The sequence below is a fragment of the Capricornis sumatraensis genome, chromosome 2 (genome assembly GCF_032405125.1).
Source record: "Capricornis sumatraensis isolate serow.1 chromosome 2, serow.2, whole genome shotgun sequence".
In the NCBI taxonomy this organism is placed as follows: domain Eukaryota; kingdom Metazoa; phylum Chordata; class Mammalia; order Artiodactyla; family Bovidae; genus Capricornis; species Capricornis sumatraensis.
This window is the reverse complement of record NC_091070.1, coordinates 17,666,315-17,681,280: the sequence shown is the minus strand read 5'-3', so window position 1 is coordinate 17,681,280 and position 14,966 is coordinate 17,666,315. Positions and strand designations below refer to the sequence as shown.

General features: G+C 41.6%; 1 protein-coding gene across 3 annotated transcripts in view; it reads left to right on the top strand.

Annotated features, from left to right (window-relative positions):
• Window positions 1-1,364: 1,364 nt before the first annotated feature.
• The window catches only part of ZNF410 (zinc finger protein 410), a 42,865-nt gene continuing 29,263 nt past the window's right edge, over window positions 1,365-14,966 (top strand). For all 3 annotated transcript variants that reach the window (XM_068964166.1, XM_068964164.1, XM_068964163.1), the window contains exon 1: window positions 1,365-1,404. The gene's annotated coding sequence lies outside the window, so the exon portion shown is untranslated. The remainder of the gene's footprint in view (window positions 1,405-14,966) is intronic.

Below are 14,966 nucleotides of genomic sequence, written 5' to 3'. Positions count from 1 at the left end.
CATTCATTGGAAGGACTGATGCTGAAGCTGAAGCTCTAATACTGATGTGAAGACCCAACTCATTGCAAAAGACTCTGATGCTGGGAAAGATTGAAGGCAGAAGGAGAAGAGGACAACAGATGATGAGATGGTTGGATGGCATCACTGACTCAATGGACATGAGTTTGAGTGGACTCCAGGAGATGGTGAAGGACCAGGAAGCCTGGTGCGTGGCAGCCATGGGGTCACAGAGTCTGACAGAACTGAGCAACTGAACAAGAACCCCATAGGCACCTGGGATAGATAAACTCGGCTTGTCTAGGGAGGAATGAACCTTCCCTTGAAAGGTGTTGCTTCTTTTCAAATCACCATCCTTTGTGTAGGAAACTACTGGTTTCTTCAACTCTGTCTCTATTCTTGAAAACGCCCTACTTAGAAAATGCCTTTTATTCCCAGGTGGCTCAGTGGTAAAGAAACTGGCTGCTAATGCAAGAGATGCAGGTTTGATCCTTGGGTGGGGAAGATCCCCTGGCAAAGGAACTGGCAACCCAATCCAGTATTCTTGCCTGGAGAAGCCTGGTGGGGCTACAGTCCATGGGGTCGGGAAAGAGTTGGACATGGCTGAGCATGCTGGACCACCACTATCTTAGCTGAGTCTCTCCTTCATCCTTTGGGACCCAGCAAGTATTCAAAAATTACTAATCTCAAAAACTCAAGTCAGACACATAAAGCTCTAAATTGTGGCATCCAGCCTGAAACTCAAGGGTTCTAGCCCCCTGTGGACATCCGAGAGCTCTTTACATCCGAATGTACTGACAGAACGAAGACTAAGGAATCCACATTCCAAAATAAAGTTATACACCTGAGTCTCAATTTTTTACCCCGCCCGGTATGCAATGCAGAACTATTCTGAAGTTCCCTTCTCTGGCACTTAAGCTTCAAAGTCCTCTTCACTGATCACAGAGAACTGTGATAAATGTTTAAGTAGTGATCTTTTCTTTCTCGCTTGCCTCCACTGCAACCTGTACTGATCTCAGCTGACAGGAAAAACTACCCCGTCCGTTGCAGCAGGGAAGCAATGACGTCACGCCTAGAATTGACTGACCCCGTTTTTTCGGGCTTCGCAGACCACGGAGCTACAAAGGCCGAGAGGGAATGAGTGGGAGGCGGGAGAGCGCAGATCCTACCCTACCAGAGCCAAGCCCTGCGCCACCAGCTTGGCCCGCGCAGGCCTGAGGCCACCGGGCGGGAACCCTCTTCGGCGCTACAGTCGCGCGGCTGGGAGGCAAGCGAGTGGGTGTGTGCGTCGGGGCGGCCAAACTTCCTGTCCCGCGCTCGAACTGCTTCCGGCAGGAGCCGGAAGACGCTCTGTGTGGACAGAATTCGGGACCGACTGACGGACGGACTGCTGCCCGGGGCTGGAAGGTGAGTTCTGGGGTGGTCCCGACCATACCCGCTCGGCTGGGTGGTCTCCGAGAGGGAGGAAGTCAGCGCCGGCTTCTCGGGGGCGCGGGCCGAGTTTTGTCCCCGGAGAGGACCGGGAAACCGCCCCCGGGGCACCCCACCCGGATCTGGAGCGGCGGGTCTGAAGCCCTACGGCTTCGGCTTTTCTCCTCGAGGGCTTCTGGGGCCGGTGTTTCGGCTCCTTTAGTTGGTCTGGGGGCCAGGGACATGGGGACAAGACCGACCTGAGAAAGCTAGAGTCAGCGAGTGCCCGGGGCGGGGGCTCCCAGACAGCACCCGCAAGTGAGGCCCGCCCGCCAGCCTTGGGGCCCTTCACTAGGCCGTTGTAGTCGGGGAACAATGATGCCAGGGCGACTCTGCCCTGGATATTTCAGCCCCAGATCTACTCTCTTCTTCCATATGTCCACTCCCTGGGACTAGAAGAAGAAAGACTACCGACTCGGAGGGGCTGGGCCGCCGGTTTCTCCTTCGCGTGTCATTTGAAGGCGAGGGTGTGGGGCTGTGAGTGCTTACCGCCTGTATTCGTTTCGCAGGTTGTATTTATCCTCTGAAGTCTCTTCGGAGAAAAGAATTCAATTAGTTTATTAAAGTTTATCCCCCTTGCTCATGAGACTCTGAAAAGCACTTAGGATTCATTTGAAAGTTAAATATTATTAACTTGGAAGTTAAGAATTTGTACTTCCTCCTCATTTTGACCCAAGGGTCGACGCAGCATATTTGTAAAGAGGATGAAAGAAATATTTTAAAATAAAACCAGGGGCATTTTGTTATTGTTAGGGAGTGAAAAATTCCACCGTCTTCGTATGAGATAGTGAGGTCAACTAAGCTCAAAAGATTTAGGTTCTAGTCTTTAAAATTTTGCGTCTAAGTAGAGGTCTCGTTTTCTGCAAATTACTTAATCTTTAGCTTTGACACCCCCACCCACACCCCCTGTAAATGAAGAAGGTTACCTATTCATTCAGCAAATATTTCCTAAATGCTTAGTTTGTGCAAGCACCGTGCTGAGTTAGTGGGAGGATGAATAAATTCAGTGAACCTTAACTAGTGAGAAAAACATGCTGGAAGACAACTAACTCCCAAAGCAGGGTGAGATAATTGTTAAAGAGAGGTTAAACTGTGTTGTGAGAACACCAGGGAAGGATAGATTTGTTTTGACTGGAGGGAAAAGATGAGTCTTCATGGAGGATGGCATATGAGTTAGATTTTGAAGACAGGAAAGGATTTCAAAGATCACAGCTGGATTGCAGCGTTTATTACTGGAGGGTCTTATTACTGAAGAACTATCCCAAGGGAAAGATCTTGAACACTGAAATAGGTTAGAGTGTTCATTTAGTAGGCAGTTCAGTGTGTACTGGAGAAAAGGATTCATTGAGGAGTATAGTGGATGCTTTAACTGAAAGTGTATTTGAGGACATACTGTTGAATATTTAAAATGCCATGCTTAGGGATTTGACTGTTAATTCTGAGGCACTGAACTTTGGGCAAGGGAAGTGACATAAACTCTGTGTTTTGGAAAGGTAACTCGAGTGGCTGCATAAAAGATGGATTGGAAAGGGGAATTTTAAGGGCAAGGTGGCCAGTTAGAAGCTTGTTTTCATATTGGAGTTGAAAGATAATGAAAAACCTAAACAGTGCATTTTGGTAGGAATAAATTTGGAGGAATCAGAACCACTGGGATTATTTAGATTTGGAGGATGAGAGAGATTGTTCAAGACCTAGAGTTTGTAGCTGAGTGGGAGGAAAATTGGGCGATAACTGAAATGGATAATACGGGAAGAAGAACAGGTTTGGTGGGGAAGATGACAGTCTGGATTTTGGACATTGTTAAAATTGAGGTAAACATCCACTTGGGGATACCTAGCAAGCAGTTAGAAATAGTTTGGAGTTCAGAGAGAGGTTAGTAATAGAGACAAAAATTTGGTTATCATTTGTGGTGTCATTCATTTAATATGCAAATGTTTATTTAGTGCCTACTAGCTGCTTACAGAGAAGCTTGCATAAAAGCCCTGAAAGCTCATAGAAAAGACAGTCTCAGAGCTTCATAGTATCAGAAATGACTCTTGGAGACCTAAATTCCTTATTAATTACATACAGTACTCTGCCAGGCACCAGGTGATGGGTTCTGGGTGCTAGGAGATAAAGTAGTGAACAAGACAAACTAGTTCTTGTCCTTGTTTATGGAGCTTACAATTTGTAAACAAGCTTGCCCTTTTTTATGACAGCTAGACAAAAAGTGAATACTATATAAAAACAAAAGAATTAGAAATTGTGATGGGTGCTGTAATGGAGACAGTAGGGATGGATAGAAAGTAAAACTGGGGTTGTGGGGAACCTTCCTGGGATAAAGTGATCAGGCATACATAACCTTTTTATGTGAGTTGATGGCTGAACAGAGCCCTGAAGAATGAAAAAATAGCTAACCAATAGAAGAGAAAGCATTCCTGGGTAGAGGAAATGACACGTGCAAATCGCTAGCGTAGGAAAGAGCTAAATGTGTTCAAGGAACTAAGGGAGAGCCATTTGGTGGAGCTTGGTGAGTAAGTAATAGAGAACAACTCTGGAATGTCTTTGGAGAGGCAGGAATGGATCACGTAGGTCCTTATAGGCCTGGATAAGGATTTTGGATTTTTTCCAGATATATTGGGAAGCCACATGAAGAAAATGTGAAAATTCATAGTTTAAGATGACATTGAATGATGCGAAGAGAACAGAATGAAGGGAAGCAAAGAATAGAAGCAGGGAGACCAGTTAGGAGGCAGTAACAGTACTTTAAGGCAAGAGTTGGCCTGGAGTAGAGTAGAGGCAGTAGAAGTAGGTGGGTTAGAGATAGACTCAAGTCCAGACTTGTAGCTGGACTGCATACTGGGAGCAAAGGAAAGAAGTTATAAAAGTAACTTCTAAATGGGGTGAATGATGGCCTTCCCTTGAGTGGCGAGGGTTGTGGTCAGAGGGGCTGGCAGAGGACAATGGGAAACAGGGTTGGGAGAGAATTCATTTTGAATATGTTAAATTTGAGATATTAAAACATCAGGTAGAGATGTCAAATAAGCAATTATATGTACAAGTTTGTAGCTCAGAGGAGATATCTAGGCTATAGGTTAAAATTTTGGAGACCATGTCATTTAAAGCCATGTGTTCACACTAGGAAGAGAATATAATGTAGTAAGAGAAGAGGGCCTGCAAACTCCTGAGGAACATTAGTATTTAGAAGGTGAGTAGAGGAAGAATATAGGAGTTATCAGAGAAGACTGGAGGAGTGGCCAATGAGGTAGGATTAAAATGAGAATCTTAGAGGCAAAAGACTAAAGTGTTTGTGGAAGGAGGCAATGCTTGTAAGGGAAAATATCAGTTCTGACTCTGATTGCAAGTGACCAATTTACTTGAGGAGAAGAGGAATTTATAACAAGGATGTGGGCAGCTCACAGGATCAAAGGAAATGCTGAAGGCCCTGGCTTTGAAAAGGACAGAAATCTGAGCATCCCCAGGGGAAGACTGATGATTGCAGTACTGGAATGAACAGGTTGCTATAGCAGTTTTCACCTTTTAGTTAGTTACTTCTTTTAGAGTTCATGTTCTAAGTTAAAGTATCTGATGAACATATCAGTTGACTGCCCAACAGTTGATTAAGATAGGAAAGAACACCTTATTCTACAGTCCCACCAAGAATGTATACAGTGAGGGAGGGGTAGATCCCCAAACAAAATGTGGATCTTGTCACCTAAACAGGGGGAATGAATGTGGAACAATCAAAAATAATAGTTGTCCTTTGCAAAGTTTAAGTAAGATGAAAACAGTAAAGTATCCATTAAATTTGGCAGCATGAAGATCATTGGCTTTAAATTTGTCTCTGAAGGATTGCAGAGAAATGGGGAGGTGACTGGAATAAAAATCAGGGCCATAGGAATGGGACACCCCAGAACATCCCAGGAAGAGAAGAAGGAACGCCCAGGATGAACGTTGCAGTTTCTGAAATTCATTCTGGCTTCACCGTTCTGTGTTCTTGATGTTTTTGATCAGTCCTCATTACCACTTTATCATTAACATTTAGTTAACTCTCATGCTATATCTTATACTAGATATGATATTAAAAAGTTACTTGATTTTTCTGTTTCTTTACCATTTTATACCAAAACTTCAACTGCTCTTTTATAAACTTTAAACTTTGGTCTTTGTAATTCATTAGCATTAGTAGAATTTTTTGTTTTTTAAGTATTACTGAGTATTGTTCCCTTCTGTATCTGTGGTCAGCCACAGGTAGAAGTGGAGGGAGCTAAGAAGCAGATTGGCACATGGGGAGAGAGATTACTCCTCTCCGTTGAACTTTTGTGCTTTATTTTAACCTTTGTGAGGAGTGACCAGTTGAGGGAGCACAGTGTTTTGCAGTTTCTTCTGTTTTTTCTCATTCTCTCTCCCTCTTACCCTTCTTTACCAAACCGAGTTAAGGTCAAGGCATTTTCTGCCTCCCTCAGGAGGATAAGAACAACACTGGTATTCTGGGCTTTGTATTCTAGAGTGGAATCACATTGCTTTTTGGAGGCTGGCACAATGATGTTCTGTTTCTTTCATGATGCAGAGTATTAAAAGCCCCTGGTCATCTTTCCGTTTGGAATACATGCCCTTCTGTATGGCAGTCAGGACTGAGACAGGAGACCTGGATCAGCTCTGTTCCCTAATTGCTTGATTAGTTTACTTTGGTCTGGTTTTCCCTCCCAGTATTTCTCCATGTAGCCTGCATTGGTTTTAGGCCATATCTACTCTGGGAAATGGTGTTACCACTAATTCCTGTCTAGCATATGAGAGTTCTTCACTGAGGTGTGGGACCAGAAACAGGTTAATTATAAAGACATTTTGTCTTTCTTTGCTGATTGCTGCCTAGTGTGTAGTATTTTCCTTTGCAGATGTTTAGGGAAGTTTGAAACCACTAGACCATTCAGGTATGACCTAAATCAAATCCCTTATGATTATACAATAGAAGTGAGAAATAGATTTAAGGGCCTAGATCTGATAGAGTACTTGATAAACTATGGATGGAGATTCATGACATTGTACAGGAGACAGGAATCAATAACATCCCCATGGAAAAGAAATGCAAAAAAGTAAAATGGCTGTCTGAGGAGACCTTACAAATAGCTGTGAAAAGAAGAGAAGCAAAAAGGAAAGGAGAAAAGTTTAAAAGATATTCCCATTTGAATGCAGAGTTCCAAAGAATAGCAAGGAGAGATAAGGAAGCCTTCCTCAGTGATCAGTGCAAAGAAATAGAGGAAAACAACAGAATGGGAAAGACTAGAGATCTCTTCAAGAAAATGAGAGATACCAACGGAACATTTCATGCAAAGATGGGCTCGATAAAGGACAGAAATGGTATGGACCCAACAGAAGTAGAAGATATTAAGAAGAGATGGCAAGAATACACAGAAGAACAGTACAGAAAAGATCTTCAAGACCCAGATAATCACGATGGTGTGATCACTCACTAAGAGCCAGACATGCTGGAATGTGAAGTCAAGTGGGCCTTAGGAAGCATCACTATGAACAAAGCTAGTGGAGGTGATGGAATTCCAGTTGAGCTATTTCAAATCATGAAAGATGATGCTGTGAAAGTGCTGCCCTCAATATGCCAGCAAATTTGGAAAACTCAGCAATGGCCACAGGACTGGAAAAGATCAGTTTTCATTCCAATCCCAAAGAAAGGCAATGCCAAAGAATGCTCAAACTACCGCACAATTGCACTCATCTCACCCGCTAGTGAAGTAATGCTCAAAATTCTCCAAGCCAGGCTTCAGCAATACGTGAACTGTGAACTTCCAGATGTTCAAACTGGTTTTAGAAAAACCAAAGGAACCAGAGATCAAATTGCCAACATCTGCTGGATCACGGAAAAAGCAAGAGAGTTCCAGTAAAACATCTATTTCTGCTTTATTGACTATGCCAAGCCTTTGTGTGGATCACAAGAAACTGTGGAAAATTCTGAAAGAGATGGGAATACCAGACCACCTGACCTGGTTCTTGAGAAATCTGTATGCAGGTCAGGAAGCAACAGTTTGGGCATGGAACAACAGACTGGTTCCAAATAGGAAAAGGAGTACGTCAAGGCTGTATATTGTCACCCTGCTTATTTAACTTATATGCAGAGTACATCATGAGAAACACTGGGCTGGAAGAAACACAAGCTGGAATCAAGATTGTCAGGAGAAATATCAGTCACCTCATATATGCATATGACACCACCTTTATGGCAGAAAGTGAAGAGGAACTAAAAAGCCTGTTGATGAAAGTTAAAGAGGAGAGTGAAAAGTTGGCTTAAAGCTCAATATTCAGAAAACGAAGATCATGGCATCTGGTCCCATCACTTCATGGCAAATAGATGGGGAAACAGTGGAAACAGTGTCAGACTTTATTTTTTTGGACTCCAAAATCACTGCAGATGGTGATTGGAGCCATGAAATTTAAAGATGCTTACTCCTTGGAAGGAAAGTTATGACCAACCTAGATAGCATATTCAAAAGCAGAGACATTACTTTGCTGACTAAGGTCCATCTAGTCAAGGCTATGGTTTTTCCAGTGGTCATGTATGGATGTGAGAGTTGGACTGTGAAGAAAGCTGAGCGCCGAAGCATTGATGGTTTTGAACTGTGGTGTTGGAGAATACTCTTGAGAGTCTGTTGGACTGCAAGGAGATCCAACCAGTCCATTCTGAAGGAGATCAGCCCTGGGATTTCTTTGGAAAGAATGATGCTAAAGCTGAAACTCCAGTACTTTGGCCACCTCACGCGAAGAGTTGACTCATTGGAAAAAACTGTGATGCTGGGAGGGATTAAGGGCAGGAGGAAAAGGGGACGGCAGAGGATGAGATGGCTGGATGGCGTCACCGACTTGATGGACGTGAGTTTGAGTGGACTCCGGGAGTTGGTGATGAACAGGCAGGCCTGGCATGCTGCGATTCATGGGGTCTCAAAGAGTTGGACATGACTGAGCAACTCAACTGAACTGAAAGGATTTGATAGATTTGCTTGTTTCTTAAGCATTTATGTAAAACTTTGCTTCTGAAGAATTTTATCATTATTTCTGTTAACTGATACGTAAGTAAGCTTAGGGTATATCTATTTCATTTGGGTATTTCAGAGGAGTTTCCTAGGGCCAAGAAGATGAGTAGCTTGCCCAGGTCTCAACCAGAGAAACAGGCAGAATTTATGTTCCTGCTTTAGACACCTTGGATTTTTAATTAAAAACACCTCAACTTTTTTATTAAACTTAGCTTCTTAGTATTAATGCATAATTTGCTGGATGATGTTAAATGTACTGTAGAAAAAGAATACAGTTTATCAAACTTCAGTTCCTAGGATTTATTTGGCTAAAAGCAGAAGGAAAGTTGTTCTCCATATGGTCCTGATCATAGAGATTGCTGTTGTCCTTAATCTACTTTGCTGTTGTTAGAAGTTCTCTCACTACGTGTTCCCAGAACATTTCAGAGCTTCTTAGGTTTTTTGCTTTCGTTTGTGCAAAAGTTTGTGTTGCCTGCATTCTTTTTAACTCTTAGGCTTACTATAGGATAATATATTCAATAATTACAGTGGCAGAATCAATGAATGGGCTTCTAAAAATACAATATGTGCCAGACCAAGATTATTTTCTTTAAGCAGTATGCTTTGATGGCCATAGGGAACCATAGAGGCAGTAAAATTTAGTTGTTACCCAAGATAGAGGGCAAAAGGGTCTGAAAAGTACTATTAGACCAATCCTTGGGTTTCTGAGATCAGTTTGTTTTGTTATAAACTCTTTATCCAGAGCCAAGATTCTTTATGTATGATTTTTGGAAAATATGATTTGATGTGCCTGGCCTTTGTTGCTGACAATTAAGTACCATTATCTCTTTTATTATTTATGATACTAAATTAGTAATTTTTCTGTTCAAAAGGAAATAAGAATACAGATTTTACCAGTCCACCAGGTAAAGGTAGAAAATAAGAATGAACAAATGAATGTCCACATTAAAGGATGTTGCTGCTACTGCTGCCAAGTCGCTTCAGTCGTGTCCGACTCTGTGCGACCCCATAGACAGCAGCCCACCAGGCTCCTCCATCCCTGGGATTCTCCAGGCAAGAACACTGGAGTGGGTTGCCATTTCCTTCTCCAAGGATGCTGAGTGATCCTTTAATCACAGGATACTACTTGGTGTTGCATCTCTAATCTCGTATCTTAATTAACAGCATAAGAAATCCTGAGAAGAAATTTCCTCTGAGACCCATAATTATCTTGAGAATAGCTTCTCTTTGAGTAGAGCTATGCCTTTCACTCTGCATGCATGCTAACTCACTTCTGTTGTATCTTACTGTTTGTGATCCTATGGAATGTAGCCCACCAGACTCCTCTGTCCATGGGATTCCCCAGGCAAGAATACTGGAGTGAGTTGCCTTTCACTCTAGTGTCAAGTAAATTGCATTTGAAGGAAAAACATTGGACACTCCCCCCACCTCACACTTGTAAATTATTTTTATTGTAATTACTCTAAATGTATTCAAACAAAAAGCTAAGTAATCCTTATCCCTCCTATATTGAACCTGATGGCCCTTAACTATAAAATCAAAACAAATTTACAGACAATTCAGTAATAGCAATGGTAAGGTCAGTGGAATTTTAAAAATACATATGCTGAAGCAAGATTGTTTTCTTAAGCAATCTCATGTATCTTGATGGCCATGTATTAAGTAGGTAGGAACCAGATACTTAGTACAATTTAGGTTGTCAGTGTTATGTCCATTGTTATAACGGATTTATATTTTTATTTGTAAGTTGTTGTTTAGTCTCTAAGCCATGTCCAACTTCTGCGATCCCGTGGACTGTAGCCCACCAGGCTCCTCTGTCCATGGGATTTCCCAAGCAAGAATACTGGAATGGGTTGCCATTTCTTCCTCCAGGGGATCCTCCTAACCCAAGGATTGAAACTGCATCTCCTGCATTGGCAGGTGGATTCTTTACTCTGAGCCACCAGGGAAGCCCTTATGAGTAAGTATATAGATGTTAACCACAGTAAAACCTAAGAAAATCCAAATTAAATTAAACTTCATATTATGTAGTAGAGATGTTGTTTTACTGAAATGAAATAATATTGAGCATAATACTTGATGCTGGGAAAGATTGAAGACAGGAGGAGAAGGGGACGACAGAGGATGAGATGGTTGGATGGCATCACCGACTCGATGGACATGAGTTTGAGTCAGCTCCGGGAGTTGGTGATGGACAGAGAGTCCTGGTGTGCTGCAGTCCGTGGGGTTGCAAAGAGTCGGACACGACTGAGTGACTAAACTGAACTAAATATTGAACTGAATAGTGGAAAGATTTAGCTTTGGATTCACTAATATACATAATCTATGACTATATTTTAGCTTTAATAATAGCAGTGTGGAGAATATCATACAAGGTAGTGTTTATAATGTGAAGGCATTGTGAAGCAGTTTATGATAATCAGATCTCATATTCATCTAAAACTGACCAGAAGTCCTTGAACGCCAATTTCAGTGAGGTATTATTTGGTTACTTATTAGAGTTAGAGTTGCCTTATTCAGAAGAAAATAACACAGAATGGAAGGAAAATTTATGCAGATCTTTTAGCTAGTAAGAGACTTGTATCTGGAATATGTAAAAAATTCTTACAAATCAATAATAAAAAGACAACTAAATTTAAAAATCGGCCAATGATCTGAATAAGCATTTCTCCAAAAATGATGTACAAATGGCATATAAGTACATGAAAAGATGCTCAGCGTTATTAGCCATCAGGTTATGCAGCTCAAAACTGCAATGAATTACCACTTCATACCTACTAGAATGGCTGTCTTTAAAAAGATGTAATTTTAAAAAGTGAGGATAGGGAGAAATTGGATACCTCACGCACTACTGGTGGGATTGTAAAGTGGTGCGGCCACTTTGGAAGATAGCCTGGTAATTCTTCAAGAGGGTAAACACAGTTACTGTATCATCTTATCAGTTCTATTCTTAAACGTATACCCAAAAGAATAAAAACATGTTCACACAAAATTTTTCCATATGAATCTTCATAGCAACATTATTGATGATAGCCAAATTGGAAAACAACCCAAATGACCATCAACTGAAAAATGGATGAATAAAACGTATAATATATCCATCCAGTAGAATAATGTAAAAAGAAATTAAGTACTGATACATTCTGTAACACGGGTTAACATTGGAAACATGCTAAGTGAAAGCAACCAAGCACAAAAGATTACATGTATGATTCCATTTATATGAAATATTCAGAATAGGTAAATCCATAGAGACAAAAAATAGATTAGTGGTTGCCTACGCTTGGTCAGGGGAAGTTTGGGGAGGAAATGGGGAGGGATTACTAATGGATTTCCTTTGAGGGGTGATGAAATTGTAAAATTGATCATGGTTATGGTCATATAACTGAATATACTAAAAAAATTAGTTGTACTCTTCGAGTGAATTGTACGATATGTGAATTACCTCTCAGTGAAGCTGTTATGTAAAAAAACATTTGAATTGTGCTTGAAATCTCTTAAATGGGTAATTTGAATTGAGACTAGAAATAGCTCAATGTACATAGCAGGTTGCTGTGTTAAAGATGAGATCCATCCAGTACACTTGATAAGGTACTGAGTGCTCCAGTACAGATTCTTTTGAGGTCATCTGCCTGTTGTATTGCAACCTACTTGTCTTTCTTTTATTTATACAGCAAACATACAAACCACAAACTGGGCAACAAATTGTATGGTAGAACTCAGTTGTTGTTCAGTCGCTCAATTGTGTCCAACTCTTTGCAACCCCATGGACTACAGCACGCCAGGCTTCCCTGTCCATTGCCAGCTCCCGGAATTTACTCAAACTCATGTCCATTGAGTCAGTGATGCCATTCAACCATCTCATCCTGTCGCCCCTTCTCCTTCTGCCCTCAATCTTCTCCAACATCAGGGTGTTTTCCAGTGAGTTGGCTTTTTGCATCAGGTGGCCAAAGTATTGGAGCTTCAGCTTCAGCATCAGTCCTTCCAGTGAATATTCAGAGTTGATTTCCTTTAGGATTGACTGGTTTGATCTTGCTGTTCAAGGGACTCTCAAGAGTCTTCTCTAGCACCACAGTTCAAAAGCATCAATGCTTCTGCACTCAGCCTTTTTTATTGTCCAGCTCTCACATTCATACATGACTACTGGAAAAACACAGAACTCAGTTATAATATGGATACTAATTTGTTCCAGAAAATGCATAGGTGTTAATTTTTTTGAAATAATCATTGGAAATGAAAACACTAAAATGAAATGTCACAGATAACCATGAACCCTTGAGAAATGGTGATCTAGAGATGGCTCTTAAACTATAAGAGAGGTGGCAGCTCCCTTCTCTAAATTATTATAACAGATTTGTAAAATTGTCTAAAATCTAGTATATCTGATTTTTTCCCCTTGTTTGGTATACATATTCATATGCTTAATTTTAAAAAATTTTTTATTAGTAAGGATATCAGAAATGGAGCCAGTACCATCAGTTTCTAAGAAAACTAACAAATATAAAGGACAGTAAATAGTTGTCTAGTTTCTTAGAGATTTTACAATCCTAAAATCTTAAAGTTGGAGGAACCCTAAGGATAACCTAAGCAAACATTTGATAGTTTTTTGGCTTCTTGAAATGAGCTGAGATTGGGGAAAAGGAATTCTTAAATCCTGAAGATTCAAGACCAGACCTAGAGGGATTTAATTACTACTTTTGCTAACTTACTCTGGGTGGGAATGCTGGCTCTGCAGCTTAATAATTTGGACAAATAATTGTACTAAACCTTGGTTCCTTCTTCTGTGAAAAGAGGGATTGGTAAACTACATTGAGCAGTTATAGTGTTAAGTGAGAAAAACATGTAAAGGGAAAAGTCAGATTTACGACACTTAATTTTATGTGATAAACGTAAAGCAAGCCTTTTCATTTACATTTTATAAGTTTTTTTTTTATGATGAAAATGAGGATTTCTGGAAGCCAGCAATGGGAAGAGGACTGATCCAACAGGGCAATAAACATTTATTTACGTACTTCTAAATGCCTTTTTTGGTAGAGTAAGTCTTTCTTGTTCTGACTTTCCATTCTACCTTGGTATGTATTGAAAACTCCCATTCTTGATATATTTTATACTGTATGCTTACTTTGTATATAATAGTGCTCCCAATTTTAGCAAAAATTGTACAAAATAAAGCAGACTTATTTTCCAAAATCTGAAAGAAAAGTTAAGTTTTAAGAAAATAAGAATTTAGAGGATGGGAGATAAGATGGCACGATAGAAGGACCTTGAGTTCACCCACTCTCATGAACACACCAAAATCACAACTCACTGCTGAACAATCATCAGTGAAAAAGACTGGAACCTACCAAAAAGACATTTTACATCCAAAGACAAGGAAGAAGCCACAAGACGATAGGAGAGGCACACTCTTGATATAATCAAATCCCATACTCCCCAGGACAGCAGCCCACAAACTGGAGCATAATTATATTGCAGAAGTTCTCCCACAGGAGTAAGAGTTCTGAGCTCCAAGTTAGGCTACCCATCCTGGGGATCTGGCATCTGAAGGGGGAGCACCTGGAGCATTAGGGTCTTCATTTCTGGAGCTCCACAGGACTGAGGGAAACAAGAGACTCCACTCTTGGAGGGTGCATATAAGGTCTCACATGCACCAGAACCTAGGGCAGAGGCAGTGACTTCTTAGGAACCTGGACCAGACCTACCTGTTGGTCTTGGAGGGTGTCTCTGGGAAGCGGGCAATGACTGCAGCTGACCCTGAGGAGGTCAGCACTGTTGGCAGAGATATAGGGGCATATGCATCTGTGTGAACTCTTGCTGGCAGCTGACATCTTGCTTGGGTCATTACCACCAAGACCTGGCCCCACCCAACAGCCTATCGTCCTGGGATGCCTCATGCCAAGCAACAGGGCAGGAACACAGGCCCACGTATCAGCAGATAGGAAGACTTCCTGATCCCACAGCCACCTTGCCCCTTGACTCAGCCCTGCCCACCAGGTAGACACCAGTTCAGTTCAGTCTCTCAGTCGTGTCCAACTCTTTGTGACCCCATGAATCGCAGCACACCAGGCCTCCCTGTCCATCACCAACTCCCGGAGTTCACTCAGACTCACGTCCATTGAGTCAGTGATGCCATCCAGCCATCTCATCCTCTGTCATCCCCTTCTCTTCCTGCCCCTAATCCCTCCCAGCATCAGAGTCTTTTCCAATGAGTTAATTCTTCGCATGAAGTGGCCAAAGTACTGGAGTTTCAGCTTTAGCATCATTCCTTCCAAAGAAATCCCAGGGCTGATCTCCTTCAGAATGGACTGGTTGGATCTCCTTGTAGTCCAAGGGACTCTCAAGAGTCTTCTCCAACACCACAGTTCAAAAGCATCAATTCTTCGGTGCTCAGCCTTCTTCACAGTCCAACTCTCACATCCATACATGACCACAGGAAAAACCATAGCCTTGACTAGACGGACCTTAGTCGGCAAAGTAATG